At 53.5% G+C, this 17,590-nt stretch overlaps 1 protein-coding gene across 12 annotated transcripts in view; it reads left to right on the plus strand.

The window, feature by feature from the left end:
• The window catches only part of RBFOX3 (RNA binding fox-1 homolog 3), a 441,600-nt gene that overhangs the window by 74,035 nt on the left and 349,975 nt on the right, over positions 1-17,590 (plus strand). Inside the window, exon 1 of one of the 12 annotated variants that reach the window (XM_027518171.1) lies at positions 14,053-14,211. The exons of the other annotated variants lie outside the window; for them this stretch is intronic. The gene's annotated coding sequence lies outside the window, so the exon portion shown is untranslated. Of the gene's footprint in view, positions 1-14,052; positions 14,212-17,590 lie in introns of those variants that run through there. 12 annotated transcript variants of the gene reach the window in all.

The raw sequence follows: 17,590 nt of genomic DNA on the forward strand, positions 1-17,590 counted from the left end.
TACGTAACGATGGCACCCTACTTCAGTACTCTTGCCTGGAAAATCCCATGGACGGAGGAGCCTGGTGGGCTGCAGTCCATGGGGTCACGAAGAGTTGGACACGACTGAGCGACTTCACTTTCACTTTTCACTTTCATGCATTGGAGAAGGAAATGGCAACCCACTGCAGTGTTCTTGCCTGGAGAATCCCAGGGATGGGGGAGCCTGGTGGGCTGCCGTCTATGGGGTCGCACAGAGTTGGACACGACTGAAGTGACTTAGCAGCAGCAATGGATTATAAAATGGATAATGCCCATTGATCCTATAATCCCATTTCAGGAAACATGGAACACAGAAATTGCTAAAATACCCAATCTTCCTTGCACAAGTATACTTATATGTGCACTAAAAAATGAGAAGTATTTAAACAAACTGTTAATGTGCAATCTTCAGGAATGACAAGTTTGCTGATTATATATTTACATATTAATAAAGGATGAGATGGTTGGATGGCATCACCGACTCAATGGACATGAGTTTGGGTAAACTCTGGGAGTTGGTGATGGACAGGGAGGCCTGGCATGCTACCGTCCATGGGGTTGCAAATAGTCAGACGTGACTGACTGACTGAACTGAACTGAGAACCTATTGAAATAATACCAAATTAAAACTGAGTCATATAAAACAGATTCCTGATAAGAGCAAACGTAGGTCAATGATGGGAGAACTGGGTGCCCTTCTGTCCGTCCAATGGCTTTTGTATGACTTGCTGCTGTGTTCCAGGCCCTGGGAGGCTGGGATATGGGACAGTGAATCCGGACTTCCCTGCCTTGAAGGACCTGCTGACTAGTGGTTGGCAGAGTCAGCTAAGTCAAGGAATTCCAGGGTGAGTGACCACTGCTCAGCAGGGTGAGAACTGGGGACTGCTGTGTGCTGCCACCCTGGCTTGGTGCCCCTTCCTAGAGGATGGGTGGCTAGGAGAAGGTCAAATGTGTGTGTATGAGGGCATGACATGTGGGGTGCACACAGAAGCCTGGGGTGGGAGGAAGGAGACTGCATGAGCGACTTCACTTTCACTTTTCACTTTCACTTTTCACTTTCATGCATTGGATAAGGAAATGGCAAAAATAAGACGAGTCCTTTCTGGCTATAAAAACCACGTGAACCACGATGGCATGGCAGGATGGGGGGCCTGCCTGGGGGTTGCATGACAGAGGGCAGAGTGAGATACAGGCAGTGAGGGATGGAGACAGAGGCAGGCTGGTCACCTAGACCTGCTGCTTTTGCGTTAGTTAGGTCACCTGTGCAAAAAAAAATTTTTTTATAATAGCTTTAATGAGATATAACTCACACACCATACAACACACTCATTTAAACCATTCAGTTATTTTGAGTATATTCACAGGTGTACAACCACCACCACAGTCCATTTTAAAACACTTTGTTCCCCCCCAACCACCAAAAAAAAAAAAAAAAGCCCTGTGCCCTTAAGCTGTCACCTTTCAATCCTTCTAAACCCCCAGCCCCTGGCAATCATGAATCCACTTTCTCTCTCTTCAGATTTGCCCCTTCTGGATTTTTCTTCTAAATGGAATCATATGACTGGTTTCTTTAACTTAACATAATGTTTTTATACGTTATTTTTTAATTGACACTAAAATCTAATGTGGTACTAAAGTGTTCTTAAGAGAAAAATAAGACGAGTCCTTTCTGGCTAGAAAAAAACACGTGAACCACGATGTGGCCCTCCTCCGCTCCTACCTCACACCCAAGCTCTCTGGTCCCTGCCTCCGAGAACCAGCTTTGTCTATGGTGTGGCCGCCCCACAGGGCAGGACAGGGGTGAATTTCAGAGAAGAGGGTGCCCACCATGCACACCTTTGCCAAGGGCTGTGTTTTTTTATTTCCTCCCTTTCACTTTGTCCCCCCCCATCCCTACCTGCACCCCTTCCTGTGCTGGATCAGCAAGAGCTTGCTCCAGTGTCTGTGGGCTGCTCACTACCCCCTCCTCATGCCGTTTCTTTATCCAGCCATTTGCTCCTCCTGGTTATGGTTAGGGTTAGCAGATCCTGAATCACAGCCCTGCACCTGGAACCCAGCCCCTCTGGCCTGCAGTCTCAGCGGCCTTATTATTACCCCATTTCCATCCTGGCCTTGATGGAGCTCTTTTATCCCCATCCCATTCTAGGGTACGTGCATGAGAGAGAAAGCCCTTATTCCTATATTGTTTTTCCTATTATGACATTCTGCTTACGGTCGAAAAGTGGAACGATACCAAACATCAGAAAGAAAAGAATCCCTCTTTCATCCTGCTACCCTAAAATATAAATAAATGTGGCTCTCTGTGTTTATGCATATTTTACACGTGCCTGTGCTCTCTCTTTCTTTGTGACCACAGAGTCCTGGTCCTGCTCCCGCGTTCCTTGCTGGCTTTCTTCCTGGTCCTGTACTTCTGGAGGAGCCTCGCATGCCCGGGATGGCGGGAATTAAAAAGCAACGCTTTTCCTTGAAGTTGCTCAGTAGATACTTCAGTTCAGTTCAGTTCAGTTCAGTTCAGTCGCTCAGTCGTGACCGACTCTTTGCGACCCCATGAATCACAGCACGCCAGGCCTCCCTGTCCATCACCAACTCCCGGAGTTCACTCAGACTCATGTCCATCGAGTCAGTGATGCCATCCAGCCATCTCATCCTCTGTCGTCCCCTTCTCCTCCTGCCCCAATCCCTCCCAGCATCAGAGTCTTTTCCAACGAGTCAACTCTTCACATGAAATGGCCAAAGTACTGGAGTTTCAGCTTCAGCATCATTCCCTCCAAAGAAATCCCAGGGCTGATCTCCTTCAGAATGGACTGGTTGGATCTCCTTGCAGTCCAAGGGACTCTCAAGAGTCTTCTCCAACACCACAGTTCAAAAGCATCAATTCTTCAGTGCTCAGCCTTCTTCACAGTCCAGCTCTCACATCCATACATGACCACAGGAAAAACCATAGCCTTGACTAGATGGACTTTTGTTGGCAAAGTAATGTCTCTGCTTTTGAATATGCTGTCTAGGTTGGTCATAACTTTCCTTCCAAGGAGTAAGCATCTTTTAATCTCATGGCTGCAGTCACCATCTGCAGTGATTTTGGAACCCCCAAAAATAAAATCTGACACTGTTTGCACTGTTTCCCCATCTATTTCCCATGGAGTGATGGGACCGGATGCCATGATCTTCATTTTCTGAATGTTGAGCTTGAAGCCAACTGTTTTCACTCTCCACTTTCACTTTCATCAAGAGGCTTTTGAGTTCCTCTTCACTTTCTGCCATAAGGGTGGTGCATATCTGAGGTTATTGATATTTCTCCCGGCAATCTTGATTCCAGCTTGTGCTTCTTCCAGTCCAGCGTTTCTCATGATGTACTCTGCATATACAGTTAAATAAGCAGGGTGACAATATACAGCCTTGACGAACTCCTTTTCCTATTTGGAACCAGTCTGTTGTTCCATGTCCACTTCTAACTGTTGCTTCCTGACCTGCATACAGATTTCCCAAGAGGCGGGTCAGGTGGTCTGGTATTCCCATCTCTTTCAGAATTTTCCACAGTTTATTGTGATCCACACAGTCAAAGGCTTTGGCATAGTCAATAAAGCAGAAATAGATGTTCTTCTGGAACACTCTTGCTTTTTCCATGATCCAGCGGATGTTGGCAATTTGGTCTGTGGTTCCTCTGCCTTTTCTAAAACCAGCTTGAACATCAGGAAGTTCACGGTTCACGTATTGCTGAAGCCTGGCTTGGAGAATTTTGAGCATGACTTTACTAGCATGTGAAATGAGTGCAATTGTGTGGTAGTTTGAGCATTCTTTGGAATTGCCTTTCTTTGGGATTGGAATGAAAACTGACTTTTTCCAGTCCTGTGGCCACTGCTGAGTTTTCCAAATGTGCTGGCATATTGAGTGCAGCACTTTCACAGCATCATTTTTCAGGATTTGAAATAGCTCAACTGGAATTCCATCACCTCCACTAGCTTTGTTCGTAGTGATGCTTTCTAAGGCCCACTTGACCTCATATTCCGGGATGTCTGGCTCTAGGTCAGTGATCACACCATCGTGATTATCTGGGTCATGAAGATCTTTTTTGTACAGTTCTTCTGTGTATTCTTGCCACCTCTTCTTAATATCTTCTGCTTCTGTTAGGTCCATACCATTTCTGTCCTTTATCGAGCTCATCTTTGCATGAAATGTTCCCTTGGTATCTCTAATTTTCTTGAAGAGATCTCTAGTCTTTCCCATTCTGTTGTTTCCCTCTATTTCTTTGCATTGATCGTTAGCACCTACTGTGTCCCTGGTGCTGGCTGGGGACGCAGGGACCTGGCTCACCTGCTGGGAGTTCCGGCCACGGGCAGCCACGGGCTCATGTTTGTGTGATGAACCAGACCAGGAGCTCCAGGCGCCCGTCGTGTCCCAGGTCAGGCACTCCCCTGCCTGGTGGCCTCCCCCAGACGTGGGCTCTGACTGCTGCCCGCCCGCGCCTCTGCTTCATCACCTGAGCTGGAGACGGGGGCTATTTCTGTCCTTTTAGGTTGCGTAACCTCAGCAATTAGATGACACCATGACCTGACCTCCACTCATCCAGAACTTTTTATTATGCTCCAAGTGCTTAAGTGCTCTCAAGGACCCAGAAAGTGGTTTTTGTTCTTTTAAAAAAATTTTTTTTTATTAAAGCATAGTTGACTTACAGTATTGCGTTAGTTTCAGGTATGTAGCATGGTGGTTCAGTTATTTTTTTTTGCAAATTACTTTCATTATAGGTTATTACAAGATATTGAATCTAATTCCCTGCGCTAAACAGTAAATCCTTGTTGCTTATCTACTTGATATATGGTCGTTTCTATATGTTAATCCCATACTCCTAATTTGTTCCTCCTCTCCTCCCCTGGGAGGTGGTTTTTAAGCCTCTGGAGCAGGAAGCCAATGAATTCCGTGTTTGCATGTGGTGTCCCCCAGGGGTCGGGGGCACAAGCTTGGAAGGCCCTGCCCACCCCCGCCACTCCCCAGCTCTGTCTCCTTGAACACCCGTGTGCCCTCTCTGAGTGTCTTGGAAGCAAAAGAGCCCGTTGTGCCCCAGGCCTGGCTCCAGAGCCAGAGGTGAGGTCCTCACTCTTAGTGAGTCAGGGTCAGGGCTAGTGATGCAGACCTGCCCGGAGAGGAAAGTCCTGGGGTAGGAGCTCTGCTGTCCACCGAGAACCTCCTGGGAAGGAAAGTCCAGGCAGCTTCTCTTAGCCTCCAGTTCCTCCCCATCTGTTAATGGAGGAAGTCAGACTAGCTGGTCTCCTGGTGCCCTCCAGCTCTAGGACCTCGGGTTCTGGGCCAGAGGGCTGGATCCATCTGCTCATCCACCTTTTGGGGAACGGTCCCTTGGGGTGCTCCCTGCTACAGCTGCTCCTCGATGTCAGCCATGCTGTCATTTCAACCAACTCTTACCTGGGCTCAGTGTCTCCCGAGTGTCTGAGGAGTGTGTGCGCGCACGTGTGTGTGCGTGCACGCGCCTGTGTGCACACCTAGTGTGCTGTGTCCTTTCCGAGTTCTGCACTTCTCTGTGTCTTCGGGGCTCTCCCCAGATGACCAGAAGAGGCTCTGACAGTGGGAATGGGACCAGCTTTGCTCCTGCGCCACCTGCAAAGCCGTGCAAGGACGCAAGCTCAGAAGGGCTGGCACTTGATTTGAAGCTCTGCTGTTTCTGTCCTGCAGTGTGAGCAAGGGCCTGGGGTTTTCATTTTGTTCTGAGGCCTGCAACTCACGTGGCTGGTCCTGGTGGAGACCCCTCACGCACAGGGTGACGCATCAAGTAGAAGCCCCACTGGAAGAGGCCCCTACCATGCTCTTTCCTGCAGCCTTGGAGGGGGGCCCAGCATTAATCTCACCCTCATGCCTGGCCAGCTGAGGCCGAGTGGCAGGGGCTGGCCTCTTGGTGGCATGACGCTGGATGCCTCCAGGCCCAGATGCCAAGCTCAAGTGGCAGACAACATTAATCACTTTCAAGCCTGTGTCCCTTTGCTTTGGGCGGGGTAGACGGAAGCTGGCTGCTAGGCTGATGTTTAAGCATGGGGAGGGCATTGTGGAGTGTGTGCTGGGGTTTTAATTAGCATCTCTGTTCCTGCCCCTGGGGCCCCCAGCACACTGGGGAGGGCAGCCCGGTTTACTGTGGCTCTAGGCTGCTCCCTATCTCGGCCTAACACTCTCCTCGTCCTTAGCGCCAACCCTGGGGACAGAAGGTCTTGGCAGTCACTCTGCTCCTTCTCTGTCTCTGGCCAGTGGGGACCAGCCTTGGTGCTGGCATCTCCACTTCCGCCCACTGACTCACTCAGTCTGTGGATACATTCCCCAGTGAGCCTTCCCCCTGGGGAAGGTGACACGGATGAAAGCTGGGAAGGGGAGGCGCTGTCCCAGGGAGGGGGCACTGGTCCTGCCTGCCTCCCATTTCCCACACGACCTTGGGCAGTTCCTTTAACTGTGGCCTCATTCTCCTCAACTGCCTGGGTAGACTTGGACTGGATGGCTCCTACTATGCCTTGTGAGTCACTGCAGCTCAGGGGTCCCTGAGACTACCCCCAGGTCCAGTGATTCACGGGAGGAAGTCAGCAAAGCTGTTACACTCCTACACGCACAGTCCACCCAGGGAAAGGACACAGATAAAAGTCAGCAGTGGGACAAGGCGCCCAGGGCAGTGGCCAGGTGAGATCAGGCCTGAGTGTCCAGGTTCGTCTCCCAGTGGAGTCCTGTGGACAGCCCCCAATCCATTCAGAACCATGTTTGACAGTGCTCACCACCTGGGGATGCTCACCTGAGCTCTGGGGTCCAGAGGGTTCACTGGGAGTTGACCACATAGACCTCACTGACCACCTACGTGGCTGACCTTTGTCTGCAGCCCCCCAAGAGGTCAAACTGATACAGTGTGGCCTGAGGCCCCCACCCTAAACCACAGTCAGCACAGACTCTCTGGCTGCTGGTAAGGACCCCAGGTAAACACACTCACAAAGACCCTCCAAAGTCTCAGAGGTGACCTCCCAGGAACCAGGGGCAAGGGCCAAACCTGTTTTTGGGCAAAGCTAACCCTATGATGATTCTGGCCTTGCGGACAGGCAAGGTAGAATGAAGACAATCCAGGGAAGAGGGGCCTGCTGCATTCTTAGTACAGGGACGGCAGAGCGGGCAAGAAGAGGGGCTGAGTCCCGGGGGACTGGCCCCTCCCTGCCCCTGTCCGTTCTGTGAGGGCTTGACTCCAGGCATACCCTGGGGAGCTTGGGCCTGACTCTGGGCTGAGCTGTGAAGTCTGGGCCATTCTCAAATGAGAAGGTTTAGGAGACAGCCACATGTGCCTTTCTCACCTGTCACCTTGCTCGTCTCTCCGGCCTTGCTCTCCCCTTCCGGCCGTCCCCTGGCACCTGCCCGGGAGCGTGGCAGCCGGTCTTGGTTGAACAAGTGAGCCCTGGGGCAGCAGTGGGTGTGTGGGCTCCCAGGGGCAGCCCCATCTGCCGAGAGGGCTGTCTGCCCTTCAGGAGATCAGCAGAGTGGAGGCGGCCTTTGTTTCTTCCTTTTTTATGCCGAGTTCAAAGCTCAGCCTTCCTCCCAACCCCTGAGCTCCTCTGTTTACTTCCTGAGCATCCTTTTTCTGGGGCCTGGTACCCCCAGACCTTTAGGGTACCCACCAGCCCCAGGCTTTCTCCCAGCAGTCCCCCGGGCTCAGCATCCTGAAGCTGCCTCTCCTAGGCCAGCCTCTCCCTTCCCAGTGCTTCTGAGTTCTTTGCCCTGGCAGCCTTGAGCCCCACTTCATTTGGGAGGAAATATTCCACTTATGCCATCTCCTTCCTCCACATGATGGGAAAACAATTTTTGAAATTGTTTTTCTTGAAAGCAGGAAACCAGGAACATGGCTCACTGGGCCTGCCGCCAGCCACTCGGCATCTCCGCACTCCATACTTCCTGCAGACTTTCCTGCCCACTTGCTCATTTCATCTTCATGTGAGGGGAGGCAGGGCAGGTGGCGTCACCCCCAATTTGTAGGTGGGGACACAGGCCTGGCTGATTCTCATGGGGCTCCTCCCTGGGGCTTGTCCTTGCAGCAACACCCGCCCCTCCACACACTTCTATGTTGAGGAAAATGGTGAGAATCAAGCAGATTCTCCCTCAGACCCCCCAGGCCCAAGCGCCACTGGCCTTGGAGGACCCTTCTCAGGCTTTCCCCTGTGGGATGAGTCTCACGTCATCAGGAACACCTTGAACAAGCCCAGTGAACTTGGATGTGGACCTCTGCACAGCACCCCGGACCTGGAGGAAGCGGGTCCTTGGCCTAGCCATCGCTCCGACCTCAGTTAGGAGACCCCCTCTTTCCTTAGTCTCCCTTCTTCCAAACTGCATTACCTCTACATTTTCCTGCTGCTATAATAGATTTTATACAGTCGGTCGGTGCACTTTAGCGAGTGATAGATCACTTTCATTGCTTCGCTTCATGATTAATTTCCCATAATAGTCCTCTCTAACACCAAGGCGAAAAGAGGAAGGAGAGAAAAAAACCTACATGATCCACTTTGTGCTTGGAGTATAAATGAATTAGATTTAATTTCTGTTTAATTGTTTCCATAGCTCAACCTCTGCTGACTTCACAGGATAATTTATTTTGCAGTCTCAGGGAACAGGAGGAGGGAATAGGGGACAGAGGCTGTAGCCAAGAGGTCTGCCTGTGGACACTGTTTAATTATACCTGATAGTCTTATCTCCTCGTAATTATTGGAGGCTTGTCGGGCTTCTCCGGCGGCCTCCCATCCACACTGAGGATCGATTCCTGGTCAGACCTCGGGCCAGCTGCCTTCAAGAAGGCCAGCCATCTGCAGGGAGTATGGCGTGGAGTCGAGAACAGCAGAGGGGATTCCTGAAGTTGCTGGTGGGGAGGCAGGATGCAGGGTAATGTGTCTTTGGAAGTGGAAATTTTCTGATGTTACTGTTGATGTTACAAAAATGATGACTAACCCCAGTGCATCAACACAACAGTTTTCCCCCAAATCCTCTCTCTCTAGAGCTGGTGAGAGGCCATGGTGGGCAGGGGGGGTTTCCACTGTTCCTCTTCCAAAGTCATTTGTTAGAGCCGTGTTGACTACAGGCCCTCTCTGCCCAGTAACTGAAGCGCTTAGTGAGTGGTTGGTCAGCAGAAGGGAGGCCCCTCTTGCACTCCACTCTTCCCCTACAGAGGATGCTGAGTTTTTTCTTTGAGATTTATTGTGGTAAAACACACATGACATAAAATGTACAATTGGAGCCGTCTTTAAGTGTTCACCTCAGTGGCATCAAGGACATTCACACTCTTGTGCAACCGTCACCACCATCTATTTCTAGAACTTTTTCATCATCCCCAAGAGAAACTTTGCCCATTAATCAGTAGCTCCCTGACTTCCCCAGTCCCTTGTTCAGTCAATAAATTGTGTCCAACTCTTTGTGACTCATGGACTGTAGCATACCAGGCTTCCCTGTCCATCACCAACTCCTGGAGCTTCCTCAGACTCATGTCCATTGAGTCGGTGATGCCATCCAACCATCTCATCCTCTGTTGTCCCCTTCTCCTGCCTTCAATCTTTCACAGCGTCAGGGTCTTTTCTAATGAGTCAGTTCTTTGCATCAGGTGGCCAAAGTATTGGAGCCCCAGCCCCTGGTAAACCTCTATTCTACTTTCTGTCTCTGTGTATTTGCCTATCCTAGGGATGTCATATTGGAGAAGGAAATGGCACCCCACTCCAGTGTTCTTGCCTGGAGAATCCCATGGACGGAGAAGCCTGGTAGGCTGCAGTCCATGGGGTTGCACAGAGTCGGACACGACTGAAGCAACTTGGCAGCAGGGATGTCATATTAGTGGAATCATGCACTATTTACCCTATATGTCTGGCTTATTTCTCTTAAGGTGATGTTTCTAAGCTTCTCCGTGTTGTAACCTGTGTCAGTGCTTCACTCCCTTCTTAAGGCTAAATAATGTTCTGTTACGTGGATGGACCACACTTTTTCCTTTCATGGGCAATGAACAATGTTCTAGTGGGCTTTGGGAACAGTCCAGAGGCCATAGCCCCACCCAAGTTACTTGAGCACTCTCCTCCTGCCTGCCATACCATCTCTGGCAGTCAGAGAAGAAGGTCCAGGGGCCCCCTCTGTAGATGCCTTCCAACCTGGGGCTCCAGCAGAGCCTGGAACTAGCAATCCCTCTGGTCTGGTCATGAATATTCATGAAGCAGCTCTTCCTGGGCCATCTCCATTTAATCCTCTCAGTTCAGTTTAGTCGCTCAGTCGTGTCTGACTCTTTGCGACCCCATGGACTGCAGCACGCCAGGCTTCCCTGTCCATCACCAACTCCCGGAGCTTACTCAAACTCATGTCCATTGAGTCGGTGATGCCATCTAACCATCTCATCCTCTATCGTCCCCTTCTCCTCTCCTCCTGCCTTCAATCTTTTCCAGCATCAGGGTCTTTTGGTACCTCCATTTATAGATGGGGAGATCAAGGTCAAGGGACATCAGGGGATCTGGTCAAAGTCCCTCTGGAAGGGTCAGCACTATGTCCTAAGACCACATCTTTTGGATCCCAAAGCCTGTCGTGTTTCTGTTATCCTGCACTGCCTGGTGGCTCTGTCCCATTCCGCCCTTACCAGATGGAATCAAGACACCCACTGTGCCTGCAAACTTCTGTGTGTAGCCGTGAAAACTGCTCTGCAGTGCTCCATCTTCACTGCCTCCTTGAAGATCCCACTTGGGGCATGATGCTGATGGAGGTCCAGGTTGCGGGGGTTAGCAGGGAGCAAGTCACAGGTCCAGTGGTTCCCAGTGTGACATTATCGTGCATCCAGCCTTGGTCAGGGGTTCACAGGAGTCCTGGGAGCAGTGGAGGGGCCTGGCAAAGGATCAGTCACCCCCAAAACAGGTTGCTGCCTTCTGTGTTTCAACATTTCTCCTCCTTGGTGGAATTACAAGCTGTGGGGGCAGAAAACTCTCACTTGTACCCAGTGCCTGGCACACAGGAGAACCTTACAAGTGCTGCAGAGAGGACCCTGTTGGAAAGGGTGAGTCCTCAGGTGGCATTGCCTTAAAACAGGAGGGAAGATGGCTCTGTGCTCGGATCTGCCTACTTAGGCTCCACGCTTGTAGGAACTTGGAGCAGAGGCTGGGGCCAGCAGAGGGAAAGGCAGGTTTACACTGTGCTGAGATACCTTCCTGCAGTTCAGAGTGATGATGGCCCGTCCCTCAGGAATGATTCGATGAAATGCCCACCGCAGGCTGCCTATCCCCCACGTGTGGACACATGCCCACTCCTCACGTTTGACCAGCACTCTCTTCTGCCTCATTCTCACTGCCCACTGCTAAGGAGACCCCTCCAGGATCAGTCTCCTGACCTTGCACTTGGGGAGCAGAATAGATGCACACAGGGAAGGGTGAGGGGGCCTCAAGGGAAGGTAGGGGGCTGAGGGAGGGGAGGGGAGGCCAGAGGAGAGGCAGTGTGGCTTGCCCCTTCTTACTTTGCATCTTAAACACTGTGGGGCTGGGAGTGTTTTCAGCAATGGGAATAGTTCATTTTTCTTCATTTGTTGTGTTGAGCGTTTGTTGTGTCTGGGGATGCTGACTGATACGGCAGCAGCTAACCCTCCTGGCCAGCCAGACCCTGCTCTAGTTCTCTCTCTGTTGTCCTGGGGAAAGTTCTTGGCCGTGGGCACATGGAAGTGTGGATTCAGGCTGGTTCAGTGGAGCAGACCTTGGTTTAAGTCCTGGAGGTGAGCACCTCCATAGAAGCTGGGTTTCCAGAAGGAAAAGGGTACAATGTGGCTCTAACTGCTTCAGAGCACCTGGAGGATGTATGTGGTGGTGCAAAGATGACCTCCTGGTTGGTGAAGTGGGCTGGGTCTGGACCACATGGGTTTCTGTGGAGGCTCAGTGGGGTAACTAGCACACAGCAGTGTAAGCAGGGCCCTGCGTGTACAAACGGTCGTCTGGGCGAGCACCAAGTGTGCGGTGTGTGCTGGTCCCGAATCTCCCAGGTGCAAGATTCAGATGCCCGCCTCTGCTGCTCGTGTCGTCGGGGTGGAGGGGGGAGCTGGAGAGAGTCTGGCCCCTGGGTGCCTGGATGTGGGGACTCAGTGGGGAGAGAGGGCCCTTACTTGTTGGCTGCATCCCAGTGGCTCCCCTGCCAGTTGAGGTTGGTATTGGAGGACACGTGCCCTCAGCCCATCTGGGTGCCCTTCAGGCAGGTCTAGTGATTCTGGTGAGGTGGAGGGCCCTTTAGTAACGTAAAAACCCTAGAGAAGGTTTGGAACGTTCTGCTGAGGTCACAAGTGAACCTGTGGACCAATCACGGTTTCACTGTTTTGATTAGCTCAGAGGAAACAGTGACTTACCAACAGTAGGGGTGACCTGATTACTGCATGAAGAGGGCCCATGGGGTAGACCCACCGGAGGTCTGCTAGGGTGTGTGCCTGGATGCTCCCACAGGGGGAGCCACTCTGGGAACTTGTGACCTGCTGGCATGTGAGCTGTCCTACCACGAGGCAGGGCACCCCTCGTTCCCATGGGCAGTAGAGGGACTGAAGGCCAGGAGAGCCCAAGGCCACACAGCTAACCTGTGGCTGTGCTAGGCCGTGACCCTAAGCAGCTGGCGCCGTCTCACCACGAGGACTGGGGCCTACCACGGGGGCCACATTCGTGGTGATGTGTGCCTGGCATCTGCCACTTGATGGATAAATCCCCAGCTGACTTCACAGTTCATCTCGGGTTGCCTCTCTCTCTCTCCCTTCCTGCCCCCATCCCTCAAGACAGACCCGGGACAGCCCTGGGCTCTCGGCAAGCCTCACCCTCCGAGCCCTTGGGTATTTATCAGGTTTCTGTGACCATCTTCCCTGCGAGACCAAGAGCCTCTTGAGCAGGACTTAGTCCCTAAATGCCTGTGCCCAGCACCACACATGGGAACAAGGGTGGTCTAACCCTGGAAGAATAGGAAACGTCAGCCCGCTGTGCACACACACACATACATACACACACACGTGTGTGCTGATTCACCTGGATGTGCTGACACCCATGCACCTGTAAACACCTAGTTTGCTGGGGTGTCTTCCCCGCTCTTTCCCTCTTCATCCTCAGGAGGTACCCCCACTCTGGGCTCCTCCACTCCCTCAGCCAGCTAAGCAGGTGTTATGCTTGGCCTGGGCACCTTTGCTGGGATGGCCACCGTCCTGGCGGCAGCCTCCACCTCTTAGCAGAGCCCTGCATGTTCCCTGGGGAACAGCAGGTGAGGGGTGGTCCCAGATTCCACATGGTTTGGTGAAGGGGCTGAGTCTCCCAGTGTTCACGGACCCTGTGGACTTGGCCTTCTAGCTCAGTGGGAAGCTGCAGCCAGGAGGGCCCGGAGGCCTGGGGCAGGCAGAACAAGGCCTGCCCCCTCCCCTGGAGCTCTGGTGTTTTCCTCAAGGCCGGCCTGCCCTCCCTTTCCCTGCACCTGGCCAGCACGGTGACCGCCAAGAGCAAAAAGCCCAGCGATGGGTGCCAGGGAAACGTCCCCATTCTCATCCCCTCCATTAATCACCAGCTTTCAGGGCACTGGGGCCCCTGTTTAAGACGCACCGGTGATTCCGAGGTGAGCGCCGGCGCTCCCAACCTCTGCTGTTAATCTGCTCCCTCGGAGACAGGCTACCTCGGCCTGTTAATCACTTGCTGTAATTACAGCCCCAACTTTTGCACGAGGAATGTTAATTGATGTGTTGGATGGAGGCGCTGTGCACGCACGGTGTCCTTCTCCTGTGACCCCCAAATGCCAAGGTCATAGGATCTGGTGGGGCTCACAGTGCATAGAAATGAGCAGCGTGGGGGGTGGGGGCGGGGAGGGTGGCTGGCTGCCAGCAGCAGCCGGGCTCCTCGCCCTTCCCAGCATATTGCCTGCTTGCCAGTCCAGGCAGTGGGTAGGGGGAGGGCCACTGTGGAGAGCGAGGGCTGGATCCTGGAGGGCCGGGGCTCCCCTCTCTGGCAGGGTTGGGAGTCAGCCTCCCAAGAAGCCTGCCGGCCCTCCTGGGGTATGGTCTTGGACGTCCTACCCATAGGGTGGGCTCAGCGACTTTTCCGAGGTACCTCGGAATTCTGCTGCTTCGTCCCCTGTGGGAAACTTGGCTTGGCTGACCAGCAGGACTGACTTCTGCCCGTTCCCTGAACTGTGTGAGGCCGTTCACAGCACCCCTTGGGGCCTGGAGGTAATTTTATGGCCTCTGCTGCCATTTACTCTTGTCATGAAGTTTGTTTTTCTTCAATTATTAAAGGAATATATGCTTGTTAGAAAATACTTGGCAATACCTCCTAACGTCAGGCTTTTGTGCCCAACAGTAGGATGGAAGGGACTCCACTGACTGCTTAGTGCCGGCTCCATCCTAACAGCTTGGAAACTGAGGTTCAGAAAACGATGGAGCGGCCAGCCCCGAGTCCTTGGGTCCATGGAAGCACAGGCTAGGACCCTGCTTCTGATTGGGACCTTACCCACACTGCCTGGAGCTCCCAGTTCCCGGGCCCTATCCTTGGATTCTGGCTTGAGTGTTCCCCGAGGGGCTGGAGTGATGAACAGAATGGTGGAATGATGGCAGGCTTGGAGAGGAAGGTTGGGGAGGGCGTGGTTCCCTGGACTCCTGCTGATGGCGTGGCAGGGATGATCCCCTGCCAGGCCTCTTGGTGGTCCTGCTGCTGCTGCTGCTGCTGCTGAGTCACTTCAGTCGTGTCCGACTCTGTGCGACCCCATAGACGGCAGTCCACCAGGCTCCCCGTCCCTGGGATTCTCCAGGCAAGAACACTGGAGTGGGTTGCCATTCCTTCTCCAATGCATGAAAGTGAAAGTGAAGTTGCTCAGTCGTGTCCGACCCTCAGCGACCCCATGGACTGCAGCCTTCCAGGCTCCTCCGTCCATGGGATTTTCCAGGCAAGAGTACTGGAGAGGGGTGGCATTGCCTTCTCTGCTTGGTGATCCTAGATGCCCACAATGCCCTTGGGAACCCCAGGGTAGTTGGGGCAAGGAGCCAGGGCTGCAATGAACCCAAACATCCTCATAATCTGAGCATGGCCTCGTGAGGTCTGTAGAGGGCATGGGGCCAGGCGGAGCAGGTGGTGGGAAGGACAGGAGGGCCCTTCTCTTGTCATCTGATCAGTCTTGTCTCCAAAGACTCTGTACGTCCTGCTAAGGGTCACCCACAGGGAGATACAAGGTGCTGAGTCCTGTCCCCCAGTCACCACCACACTGACACCAGGCTGTTCTCATGCCCTGTCCCTATGGGGCCCCTTGCCCACAGAGGGGGACCCCTCTGTGGCTTCATGGCTGTGGTCGATTGGGCATCAGTGCTGGCCATTCAGGCCTCACTTGAGAGTCAGCTGAAGTGCTAAGAGTCACAGTACCTCCCTCCCTGGATTCTGGATGGTGGGTTGGGGAGGGCCCAGGCATCAGTGGCTTCCAGAACACTCCAGGTGCTTCCAAGGAGTAGGCAGGGCAGAGCACAGGGTCTGGATGGAGGTGTGATCCACAGGTGCTATTGAGTTTTGTGTCTGCGATGCCGAGGGAAAGTCAAAGACTTGGCCGTGCCTGGTGGGGAGGATGGGTCGGTAGAGAGGACAAGACTGGGAGGCCAGGGCAAGGGTGCCCGCTTCAACCCCAGTGGAGTCATTAAAACCCCAGTCAGCTTCAGCAGAGCCAGAGTAGGGAGGCCCTGAGCACTGCTGTGGGGTGACTGTGGGGAGGGGTGAGAGGGAGGAGGGAGCTGGGGAGAATGACAACCAGGGATCTGATGCCTGAGGGTCCGTGCAGGGCAGGGCGGCTTGCCCATCCCTAGAGACCTGCAGTGGAGAGGCAGCAGGGAGGCCTGGGTCCAGTGCCGGACGCCCCCCGACCTGACAGGGGGCCCGGAGCCGGGAAAGGGTGTGATCAGCCGGCGCCACTGACCTGGTACTGATGTCCCCCGTCCACCCCAGCTGGGTGATCACCCCACCTCGGGCCCCTTTTGCCACCCCCATTCACTCTCATTATGGACCCCAAGGGTCAGGCTGTGGAGGCTCTTTCCAGCAAAAATGAATAAATAATGGATAAAATCTACCACCAACCAAGAAGGCTCCCAGGCTGCTGAGAGAATATTGTCCTGGGTGTTAATGATGTCTGCGCTCAGGACCAGTCTCCTCTGTTCTCCCCTGTCTCGGATTCCACCGAAGGGTGCTGACTACTTCCTGGAGGTGGGGGGATGGGTATCTTCTTTAACTTCTCAGGCAGCTGCTTGACAGCCCGAGCTGTCCCAGAGGCCAGTCCTCACCAGGCTCAGTCCTTCACAGCTGGCCTCCTGGGATGACGTGGCTCAAGACTTGTAGATCCTCTCCATCCTGGGGGCTCCACTGGGCAACACCTGGAATGGTCATCACTGGGGACGGGCCCTGTGCACACCCTTTCCTGGTCTACTTCTCTGTGACCTAATGTTTTTATCCTGCCAAGACTTGCCGGGCTGGCAGATGCCATCCCTGCCCCACCGCCACTTCCCAACCTGCGACACCCAGGACCTCGCCACCCTTGACACGGCCTTTCTCCCACCGTCGAGGATTCGGTCTTTGTTTACTGGGCCGAGGTGCTCTGTGGCCGGGGGCAGCATTGCCAGAACATGGGGGTCCCTGCTCGGGAAGTCTGACAGCACTTGGACCCAAGGATGGGCCAGGACGTGGAGGTCACCCAAGCCAGCTTCCTGCCCAGCAGGCCCCTGCTTCCCAGTGCCCCACGACAGATGGCTGCGAGGCAGCTCCTCCAGTGTTCCCATGACTCGTGATTTAGTGATCACGGGAGCCAAGTGACAGCTGAGAGTCCTCATCCCTGTCCTCAGAAGGGTCCTGCAGTCCAGCTGGGCAGGAAACCGGCATCCTCGGGTCCTGCCTGCTGCTCCTGACCGTCTTCCTGCCACTTCCTCCCTCCTGCTCCCCCTCTGCTCTGGCGGGAGGCAGCTTCCACATGGAGACCTTGGGGTCGCTCTTGGTCTGCAGGAACTCAGGGTCTCTATTTCCTTATTGCTCATTTGGGTTCCTCTTCTCCCCCCTCAAATGCCTGCTTTCTCTGTTTATCTTCATCCATAGCCTGTGAACTTCACCTAGTCAGCTGTAAGCATTCATGTGTTGGGTTTGGATGGGAGTGGGAGATGGGGGGGCCCCGGGGCCTGAGTCCACCCTCGGCCTCTTCCCAATGGTGTGGCCTTGGCCGGGAGGTACTCTCAGCCTTGGTTTTCTCCACTGTCAGCTGGGGGCAACGGCAGAAGCTTTTGGTCGTGTGGATTCAATGAAACGTTCAGGAAAGCATCCAACACCTTTTTTAAAGGATGGCAGTGAAACAGATCCGTTTCATTGTCAAAATGCTCATCATAAACCCTCCAGGCTGACCAAGCAATCCCACACTGCCCCATTTGGCCACCTCCTTGGGTTCACGTCATCCCAGATGCTTCCAGGCTGACCTGCCTCTCCTAACTGTGCCTCCCTGGCGTTCTGACAGTGCCTGTGTCTCTGTTTGGGGGATCCCAAGAGCAGACCCTGAGATAAGTGGTCAAAGGCATGCAGTGATGGAAAGAAAGAGGA

The sequence above is a fragment of the Bos indicus x Bos taurus genome, chromosome 19 (assembly GCF_003369695.1).
Source record: "Bos indicus x Bos taurus breed Angus x Brahman F1 hybrid chromosome 19, Bos_hybrid_MaternalHap_v2.0, whole genome shotgun sequence".
Taxonomy (NCBI): Eukaryota; Metazoa; Chordata; class Mammalia; order Artiodactyla; family Bovidae; genus Bos; species Bos indicus x Bos taurus.